Source organism: Rattus rattus, chromosome 7 (genome assembly GCF_011064425.1).
Source record: "Rattus rattus isolate New Zealand chromosome 7, Rrattus_CSIRO_v1, whole genome shotgun sequence".
In the NCBI taxonomy this organism is placed as follows: domain Eukaryota; kingdom Metazoa; phylum Chordata; class Mammalia; order Rodentia; family Muridae; genus Rattus; species Rattus rattus.
Genome location: NC_046160.1, coordinates 65,805,986 through 65,817,185, shown reverse-complemented (window position 1 = coordinate 65,817,185; position 11,200 = coordinate 65,805,986). Strand labels below are relative to the sequence as shown.

At 46.0% G+C, this 11,200-nt stretch overlaps 1 long non-coding RNA gene across 1 annotated transcript; it reads right to left on the bottom strand.

Moving 5' to 3' along the window:
- Nucleotides 1-524: 524 nt before the first annotated feature.
- Nucleotides 525-4,513, bottom strand: LOC116905705. Its single transcript, XR_004388562.1, has 3 exons — nucleotides 4,385-4,513; nucleotides 4,128-4,272; nucleotides 525-1,408 (listed from the first exon to the last, which is right to left on the bottom strand). It is a non-coding gene; the product is annotated as an uncharacterized LOC116905705 (long non-coding RNA).
- Nucleotides 4,514-11,200: the final 6,687 nt, after the last annotated feature.

Genomic DNA, 11,200 nt, shown 5'->3' with positions numbered 1-11,200 from the left:
GACAAAGATCCCATCCCCCAGGATGGGCCTATCCCTGCAGCCAAGAGCACAGGCTGCTCCTACCCGCAACAGCGGGAAATTTCTTCAGGCCTCTGTTGGCCTGGAGCCTCACACCAGAGCTCTGTGTTTACACATTCAAGAGAACTGAATCTCACATAATCATATATGTGACAAAGGCCTCGGCTATAAGCAACATTAATGAAGACAAATGAATCAGCCAAACACTGCAGTCTGTGTAGCGGCTCCCAGGGCCCTGCTGCATGCTGGGAGGCTGCTTGGAGGGGGATGGGCTGGCTCTGGCTGTAGCTCTGGCTTTGCCTGATGGAGATGTATGAGATGCCTCCGGCTGGGCCTGGCCACCCTGACTGAGGCAGGCGAAGAGGTGTGGAGGGCATTTGGGGATTGATTCTAAGTGCATATGAAAGCCATCTTAAGGGAGGCCTGCATAAAGGAGGAGTTGGCTGTAAGGGTCTAACGGTGTTAAATAAACACATTCTCTATATCCTGGAGGTTGCTGGTGAGGAAAGCAGCTATTGGAATTTTAATTCCAGCCAGACAGTGAGTAACCACACCCTATGAGGCATTTTACTGAGTACAATCCGTTATGCATACGGCTCTTAGCTAAAGTTCCTCTCCCTTCCCAGGCATTTTGTATCATTCTTCCCATCCGGTTCTCTTTGTGACAGATTAGAAAACATTCAGCTTCAAGACTTTTACTCCCGTCTCTCCCCAGAGGATCAAAGTCGATCAAAAGAGGCAGACGTTTGTAAATCAGGTTCTCTGATCTCTGAGCTGTGGGGCTGCTATGAGAGGCAAGTTGGACAGCCAGCACCTCCACAGGCCGAGTTTGGTGCTTAGACCCATTCAGGCAGCGTCCGGAAGTGGAAAGACGGCAGTCCCAAGGGGTTCCAGAAGGAGGACATGGAGCCCTCCCTAGTTACCAGGCAGCATGTACACCCAGCTGCATGGAGTGCCGAGCTATCATTTTGGCATTTACTGCACGCAGTGCAGGAGACGGCATGACGGATCACCTCCTGCTCCTGGGGTATATCTCCAACAGGGCAAGAGAAAAGGGCATTTCATCAGAGTCTACAGAAACATTCTTAGAGGTTTCCTGACACTAATGAAGCCAGCCAATATCGTTGGGTCAATATGAAGGAGTTGGAAGCTAATTAATCAGGGTGGAGATGGGATTCATAGATGGCCGTGGAACAATGGAATGAAAACTTGGCAAGTGAGGAAAAGCCTTGCATCCAGGCAATGAAATAGTACCATGTCCTGTCTCATGCCCTGTAGAAGAAATCCCAGTTAGGCGCAGAAGGTAAGTTAGGTGACAGATCCATCGTCACCAGCAATCTTCTGTGGGGAATTTTCTCTTAATGACGCTCAGATTGATTTTCCCATTTCCCTGGAAGGAAATGGAAGCGAAGAGAAAACATAAATGTCTTTTAATAATGCTAGGCAGGCCAATATGAGGACACATGTGTACAGGAGAAATGAACAATACCAATGACACGCTTGGGAAAGCAGGCTTCCCTGTGACTGAGTCCACAGAAGTGGGGTGAGAACTGTGTAGGGCACTATTCAATATGACTTAGCCAGCAGCCACACCCACTTAGCAGAGACAGAAAGAGACTTGTCACCTGGGGCTCATCTCTCAGTCCAATTCCCTCTTCTCCTAAGACAAAGGGTTGGACTGGCTGGACTCGTGGTCCCTTCTGGCCTGCAGATGCTCCCCGTCACTATGATTTCCCAAGAGACGCGAGGGCATCATTAGCCCAGGGCTGTGGAGCATTGTGCAGTAGGAGGGTCCAGGACACCGTCTCCTAAGCCATGGTTAGATTTTACTTTCCTCCTGCTTGTCCCTTGATTTATCAGAGTCTCAGAACCTAATAAAATGGTATCATTTCATCTTGAACCTAACATGGCGCTTTGTTAAGCATGTGGTAGCTCCTGGTTTGAAATGCACGGTCCCTCTGTGTCCTGATGGGTCAAAACCACTTGGCCATGAAGCCGCAAAGCACCGGATTCAGAGTCCTGCTGTGTCACTACGTGGTTGGATGGACCTAGACGGCCACTTTCAAGCCATTGAGAAGGAACTATGTGGCTGTATCAGAACTCACATGGAAAGATGGCCACAACCTGTTATTTAAATATTTTAAAGTAAATGGCAAGTAGTAAAGCGCTTTTTGCACAACCAAGAGGATCATAGTCGAACCCTGGTTTAAAACCCAGAAAGCTTGTGTATGTGTCCTCTTTGAAAAAATTCTGGGTGTAGTAGCACACACACTCCTGGCTCTGGGAAGACAAGGGCAGATAGAATCCAAGGACTAACCAGCCAGCCTAGCCTAATCGGTGAGGTCCAGAGCAAGTGAGAGGCTGTCAGAGAACAAGGTGCATGCAGCATACCATCTACGTTCACCTCTGGCCTTCTCTCTCTCCCCCTCCCCTCCCCTCCTTCCTCTCCCCCTCCCTCTCCCCACCTCCACACACACAGTTTTAATATGGTAAATGACAGACAAGAGTCAAAAGACAGAAATTACCCAAGTATGTATTGGTATACAAGTAGAAAAACCAATTCTGAAAGAAATTCTGACACGTCCTACAAGGATGGTATCATAGCAGTCACAAACACCTGTGTTCCACACACACGAAGCACCTAGAGTCCTCATGTTCATAGAGTTAGAATGCAGCGTGCTGCTGTTCAAGGGCTGGGGGCAGCAGAGAGGAATGAGCCTCAGTGTGGATCAGGTACAGTTTCAGAGGGGAGAACCTTCATGGAGATGGAAGGTGGTGATGGTTGTGCAACAATGTGGATGTAGTTAATGCCACTGAACCATATACCTACAATGATTAAAATGTGAACTTTATGTTCCATGTATCAATATATAGTAATACATAATATATTGTATATTATAGTAATGATATATATTACATGTATGATTGCAACATACATGTAAAAAATGGAGCAGCAGAACAGCATGTCTGTCCTTAAGTTGTGACCCAGGACATCAGCATCTCCGTATACAGAACCTTGTTAGAGGCACAGACTGTCAAGCAGTGGGATCCAGAAACCTTGGACCTGATGCTGTAGGGAGGGACCAAGCATCTGGAGCTTTAACCCATCTCCTGCATTCTGATGAGCCTGAATATTTTGAGGATTACTGTCTCAAGGCACAATTTCTGAATTTCTATTGCACATTTAAAGCACCTAGGAAGATGTCAAAACTTCCACTTCCCAGATCATACTCCCTGTCAAATACATCAATGTCTCTGGGACAGTGGGGGAGCAGGCCTTGAGAAAACCCTCATTTATAACAACGTGCAAACAGAGACCACACCATTGTAAAGTAAATGTCTGCCTGCTGCCAGCCAGACACTTCTCCCAAAGCTGTAGGCCTCACACAAGGAGTAGCTGCGTCCTGCAGACACTGAGAGAAGAGTGGCCAACCAGGAGCTAGGCACTCTATTCTCTCCCCTCTACGTGAAATTGAGGACTGGCGAATAGGTTTTTAAATGCAGTGACAGAGTCCAGACATTCCCATTTAATAAACTGGAAGTTGTATTGCATGGATAAAGTGTCAAAGGCATGTACCAGGCGATGCAGCTAGCCACTCTAGGCACAAGATGACAGCTGGCTTATTCATTTTTTTAATAATAAAATATTTTAAAGTCTCATTTAGCCCAGGCTGGTCTTGAACTCTCACTATGCAGCTAAGGATGAACTTAAATTTCTGATCTTCATTCCTCTACTCCTAGTGCTGTGACTGTACCACCCAGTTTTATGGGATGCTGGGGACTGAACCGGCTTTATGCATGCTGGGCAAGCATTGGGCTATATGTCCAGCCCCGGCTCAGTTGACTTTAAATTCATAGATCTGGAATCAAAGGGCATCACTTGAAAGCTGATGGCCATGTCCTTCTTCAGTCCTATTAGCACAGCTATGGAGGTGAGGCAGGCTGACACATTTGGAGCCTTTTGTGGGTATATTCCTGGGTGCCCTCCCTTGCCATGTTTCTGTACAATGAAAACCCCTGGAAAGCATTTCCAACCATGGTCTCAGGAATAGCTGGGGTGATCAGGCTGCCACAACACACTCACATCCAAATACATTCCAGTAGCCTACCTGAGTGGGTTCTTGGCACTAGGCAGGAAGGCCATAGCACCGTTGATGTTCCGGCACAATATGGCCTCCTGGGCAGTCAGTCCTCTGCCACAGCTTTTGCCCTCTTGCTTCTGGACCTGTGCTGTCTTCAGGGCATGCTTGGCTTCTAGCAACAAACAAACAAAATGGTGATAGTCATTCTCACCATGTTAAGGTGACACATATGGGTGTATAGGGGTACAGGGGACACTGAGGGGAACTCTTCTCTTTTGTAGCACCTCATGAATGCAGGAGGATACAAGCTCCTCAGGCCCCTGACACCTGAGGTGACATTACACACTGGAAAGGAGAAAGTCACCACAGACTGAGCAGCAGTAACTCCCTGAGCAGCAGGTGACCCAGGAGGGAGTTACCATTGGGCCCTGAAGGACAATTCTTCTCCAGGAGGTGGACCCTAAACACTCAGATTCAGAGACTATCAGCTACGAGGCTTGTGGTACAGTCTATGGTATCACAAACCATAGACGGGGTAAACATCCTGGTTTACATTGGCTCTGAGTCATTGTCCACCCAAGGCCTTTCTATTTCCTGCAAATGCAGCCCTAACCCTCATTTTCTCTCCCTTGAACCCAGAGAAGCAATGGGGACACACCCAGGGCCACACCCAGGTGGAATGGGGAGAGACTGGGACTCAAAGTCCAGGGCCAGCCCTTCAATTTCCCAGGCAGTGAGGTCATCCACTTGAGCCCTTGGCATCTGGACCCTGGGACTCATTGCATCTCACTGCCCTCTATCTGGGTCAGTAGGCCCCGGGGCACTCTAGCAGGGTGAAGGCCTGAGACGGGAAGACAGGGAGGGATGTGTACACAGGCCACCCAGTCCCACAGTCCTGGCATGCACTTGGAAGGAGGCCAGATGTCTGCTGCCTTGACTCTTCCCACTTCTCAGACCTGTAGATTCTGAACTCTTTCTATCCCATTTCTCCCATGCTTTAAATTATCCAGACCTGGGGCCAGGTTATTTTGTTCAAAAATGAAGGTGGCAACACAAGACATGCATTCTCATAATCGGATTTCTAAAAGAATAAGTGCAGACAGTGTGGACTTAGTCTGGCTGCATGCCACGTCTGCCAGCCCATGTGGTGAATCCAAGCAACATGCTTGTCACTTCACTGGGCAAGGGGACATGCAAGTCCAGGTACCGCAGCAGGGATCCTCTGGAGCCGCCAGCAGTGCCAATTTAGGAAAGATAAAGTCTAAGGCAGCTTGTAGAAAAGTCCTGTTAAGATTGAAACCCTAAGGTAGATACCAGAGCCCTAGAACAGGCCTGTGTTACCAGTAGTGGTGGTTACAATAATACTTATCATTGTTCCTGTGTGCTGTGCACAATTCACGTGCTACCCATGGCTGTACTAGGGAGCTCCATCTCTAGAAAACCATGCTCACTCCAAGGCAGCCCCCAGGCAACACCCTTGAGGACAGTCTCTTTCCCTCTGCTAGTCTTCTGACAGGCATATTTTGACCCTCCAACTTCAACATTCTAGTTCATGGGCAGCTACAGGCCTGGGTCTATTTGTGGCCACCATGCATAGAATGCCTACTTTAAGGAATAACCAGCCCCCAACAGCTGCCAAAAGATGCGCCAAGCTTCTGGAAAAACGTGGCAAGGAATGGCTCTGTAAGACCTAGGAGGTAAAAGCAGTTAGCTCATGGCTAGACTCCTGTGGGTTGAGTGGGAAGGGTCTCTCAGTTTGTAAAAGCACAAAATGTTGAAAGTCCTAAATGAAAACAAATATGTTGCTGCCTTTATAAAAACAACCTATTCTGGATAACCTCAGAAAGCATACACGTCCCGTGTCTGCAGAAGTGCTCTCCCATTGCTAGCTTACATGAGCATTTTTCTAAGGAGTGAGTCCTGAGGGAGTAAGGGAATGAGTAGAAATAGCATTGCATAGCTGTTGACTGCACTGGTGGCCACATTAAACACAGGGTGTTTACAAACTCATTCATTTACAAACTTGAACCGCAAGTTTCAAGCCGATCAGATGTTTGGAGACAGCCCAGTTTGTAGTCTGTGGATGAGCAGCGGTCCTGGACCTGTCCTTCAACCAGCACATCTTGATTATACAGACTCAAAAGTCTGTATGATCCAAGTTGGCCATCACTTAATGCTACCAAGTATGGTCCAAAGGTGTCTCAGCTGTAGAGTAGCTGTGCCAGGAACACTACAGAACTTCTAGAAGCTTCCTGAAGCTCCAGTGAGTTGATTTGTGCCTGGGCTCATCATTCCAACTGGCCAATGCCAATTCAAGATTTGGCAGGTCTGACAAATGCAATACTTCAGCCTGGGATGCTCAAATTGCTCCCTTATGTTTGGAAGGACATGAGGCTGCAAGCAATTAGCACTGACTCCGTGAAACCAGGGAGAGCTGATCAAGAGGACAGACGCTCAAAATGACTATTTTTGTCCATATGTAAAGTTGGTATGTTATGTGTATGGTAAAAAAAAAAACCCTTCAGATATGTTCTTAAAGTTTAGATTTTTAGTTGGAATTTTAAGTATTATTCTAGGAAAGGCAGTACAGCTCTGTTCACATCACTAGGAGAGCTGTACATAAACTAAAACTTGCTGGAACCTTCAGTAAAAAATTAACATGGTGAATGAACTTGTGTATTAGTGCAAATTAATCACACTGCATACATTACAACTCTAATCAGTCATGGAGTCTCAGTATTCAAAGGGATCTTGGAAATCATTTGCCTAAGAGCAAGAATTATGGAAAACAAATGCGCAGTCCCCAAACCCCTCTTGACGAGTGAATGCCAAAGAAACAAAGAGTGGGGAGGTAGCAGGTACAGAGGTTGAAAACTCAGCCTGGGTTCAAAGGTCTGCTCGGCTTTTTGGTGGCAGCATAAGCTGAGCTGGTGCACTGGTCCTATAGTAGCTGCCTTACTCGTTAGGTTGGTCACTAGTCACCTAATAGGAAGCATCTATCATGGTGGCAAGGCATAGTGGTAACAGTGCGGTGTGACTGGTCACATTGTGTCTGTAGTCAGGAAGTAGGGAGAGATGATTGCAGAGGCTCTGGTTGCTTTCTCCTTGGTTAAAACTTCCTGGAAACCCCCATAGGCATGCCCAGAATGTCCCCCAGTTGGTCTAAATCTAGTAATAGTGACTCATAACCATCACACTCTTTACCTTTATGAAATAGGGACTTGCAGCATGAGATTACCCCAAGTCTTAAAGGAGACAATCACGCAAGAGGGTGGTGCCTGGGACATCATAGGGTGCCTAGGACATCAACACCGAGTAAATTTTAGTTCCATAGAAAAAGGAGCCTCCAAATATAAGACAACTCTGTTTACATGGTAGCCTTTCTCCTTATCTGCCCACAGAAGAAGAAACAAATTGTAGGACCCTAAGCACCCATGTTTTTAAGGAGAAAAAGACGTGATTATCCCATGATCTTCTCTGAAAAATGACTTCCTTTGAGGGAATCATGCTTTTGCTAAAAATGAAGCCAAGTCTGGTTTATGAGACAAATGGCCAGTCTCCTTTTACTGTGTATGAGAGTGAGTGGAAGCTGCCGCCATGGAGTCTCCTCCTCCTCCTCCTCCTCCTCCTCCTCCTCTCCCATCCCCTCCCTGTCCTTCTCCTCCTCCTCTCTGTCCTCCTCCTCCCTGTCCTCCTCCTCCTCTCTGTCCTCCTCCCCCCTGTCCTCCTCCTCCTCCTCTGTCCTCCTCCCTGTCCTTCTCCTCCTCCTCTCTGTCCTCCTCCTTCTCCTCCTCCTTCTCCTCCTCCGTCTCCTCCTCCTCCCTCTCCTCCTTCTCCTCCTCTCCTCCCTCTCCTCTTCTCCTCCTCCTTCTTCTTCTGTGTAATTTGTGTATAGTATGCATGTGTGTACATGTGGCATGTTCTCACATGTAAGCGCATGTACAGGCTTATGTACACATCTGTGCATGAATTGTGGAAATGAAGGTTGGTGGGAATCTTGCTTTCTCTTTCACCTTCTATTTCTCATCTTATTTTTTATTAAAAAGAGATTAGATCTATTAAGAATAGATCATTTATTCTGCTCACAGTTTCCCTTCCCCAACTCCTTCCATATTTTTCCCGCCCACCAAATCTACATTCTTTCCTTTTCTCTCTCGTTTAGAAAACAAACAGGAATTTAAAAATAAAAAATAAAAACAAACAAACACAAAAGAGCTAAAGAAAAGGCACAGGAAACACAGATGCATTCCTCCATACAGAAATCACATAAAAACCCAAAGTTTGGAAGCCATAATATATGAGCAGTAATCTGTAAATCTGTAAATCTGTAAAGTAAAAACAGAGATGAAGACAAAAACAAAAAATAAAACAATATTCCTGGACAAAACATTATGGGACAAAATAAAAAGAAAACAAAACAAAAATACCATTGAGTTTTTTATGTCAGCCATCTACCGCTGGCATGGGGTCTGTGTGTGGTTTGTACACCCACAGGGTTTGTGAACCCTGACAGGAGAGATTTGATGAAGACATCTCATTTAGGATTGATCTCTCACTTTCTGCATATTGTCCAGCTATGGGTCTCTGTACCTGCTCTCATCTGCTGCAAGGGGGTCTTCTCTGATGATGGCCAAGCAAGACACTGATCTATGAGGATAGCCGAGTGTCACTTTAATTTTTTTGCAGCAGGTTATTGCTATCAGATCCAGAGTTCTCCAGCATGGTTAGTCTCTTTAGCTAGCTTGCTCTGGGCACACTCTGTGTCTACTTTCTAAGGCTAGAATTTGTTCTATGACAAAACTTTTTCTGGGGAGATAACACAACTTGGTTAATCATGAGTTTTACTAAGGCTACTTACAGAAATACGGGCTTGGGGTTAGTTACAGGGGCATGCACCAAAGACAACTGCATTACCAAAGCCCATCTCAGCAACAGGAGACAGCTCACAGAACCTGGGAACCTGGAGCACCCTGCACAGCATAAAGACAGTGTATCAGGTTGGGGAGTGTCCTTTCCAGGTGGCTTAGTTGGTTTAAACTTCTAGGCAGCTTGGCTGGTCTTAGAAACTTCTTTGCTGCTTGGCTTGTCTGAAAGTGACTCTCAGTGGCTTGGCTTGTTTGCTCTTGGGAGGAAGGAGCCTAGTGAATCTGGTCAGTTTCAGGGACTTCCTGAAACTATTTTGAGTTGTTTACCTTTCCGCTTAAGGAGCTTCCCTGCTTGAGGAAAGTGTTACACACAGAATTATAGATAGACCACTATGCACTCATGACATTTACTTGGGTTCTGGGTATCTGGACTCCAGTCTTTTTGCTTGAACAGCAAGTGCTTTAATTAATTAGCCCTCTTCTGAAACCCCACCAAGAGGTCTTGATGCCAATCTGTTCAAGGGTTAGAATGCCGAACAATTCCTGGCCATAAATTGTTCAAAATGATCCTAGATACAGAATCTCAGTTGTAGCTATGATGCATGGGAATGTTAAGTTTTAAAACGAGACACACCTCTACATTCATTATTACGACTGTATTACAAACTTTATAATGCTTAGTCATTATGATGAGGGACAGAATTCAGAATAGTGGAAGAATTATATGTTCCAGGATAAAACACACCCAGTAGTCATTTGTTTTTGAGACATGTCTCATAGCCCAGGCTAGCCTTGAGCTGACTATGTAGCTAAGGATGGCCTTGAACCCTTGATTCTCCTTCCACTTTTCAAGGTTACATCCTGAAAAGACCAGTATAGGCAACAAGGCACGCCAAGGCCAAGTTTCAGCACAAGGGAGATTTATTTGCCACAGAGGAACAAAGGACAAGAAATAAGAGACACAGAAGATAGAGGATGAGAGAGAAAAGGTATTTGCCTTGGATGGTATTTGCCTCTGGATAGACACGGACAGATGTGAGCCCATAGGGAAAATGGTAGCTTATGAAGGCCCAAAGGGAAACCCTGTGTTAGGATGAGGCATTTAATTTTGATTAGACATGTTAAGGCAGTCAAGGGGGCTTTTGATTGCTGGACTTCAATACTTTGTTACCTGGACTTTGGTGGTCAGCCTCAGGAGGAGGAAGTGGCCAATAAGGGAAGAGACCTTGGCTACTTGCTTAAGAATGTAATCTAATGATTTTTATCAAGGAAGAAGGGATGGGGAGAAGAGCCAGGCCTCCCAGAGCACTGTGTGCCATGCTCAGGCTGGCCCGAGCTCCTTTACATCCCGCCCACCAAGTTCTGGGGTTACAGGTCCATGTCACTTTTCCCAACTCTGATACCATTTTTCTTGTGAGATCTTGGACAAAAACATGTGTCTGACCTGCAGTTTTCTCATAAGTTTCTGTGATGGGCTACTACAGAACCCGTCACACAGCTGATGTTCAATACGTGGATTCTTTCACATTTGTGATATTAATAAACAGCTCTATTCTCCAAATAGAAAACAAAGGTCGTATTAGTTGATTCAATTACTGAACCTTTAGGGCGCTTGGCTACTCAGACAAAGGCTGAATAAACAGCCATCTTTGTTCAGCACCTCCATTATAGACATGGCTTTTGCTAGAGAATTCTGTCAGGAATTATAATTTCTCAAATCCAGACCTGTAGTAGCAGAAGAGAGAGCTGTCTTCATCCTATTTCTTACCCACCCAACCCAACCCCACCCCACCCACCCCATCCCCTCCTCTGGCAAATCATTTAACATGTAACCTGCATCTCTAAGTCCAAATTTGCAAATTAAGAGCTTTGACTGGACAGCATCCAAAGTCCTTATAGCTCCCCCAATTCCATTTTCTATAGTTTGGATCTCGTTACTTAAAATGTCTGACCATGCTCTACTTGCAAGTCAAAGGCCCTCGCTCCACAACATCCGCCTCGGTTCACAAGGTGATTTGTTTCGTAAGTTAGTGCCTCCATCTACACCAAGAGTGTGCAAACAGGAATGCAAGTGGCCAAGCTGCCAGCTGTCATGGCCTCCCCTTCTGCTCAGAGATCAGCTGGGGCCAGGTGTGCTGGGAGCAAAGGATCTGCTGCAAAGGGAAGATTCTACTGTGAATGTGAGATTCCTGACAAGCGCAGTGCAATGACCATGCTCTAAAGTCTGGTTTAGGC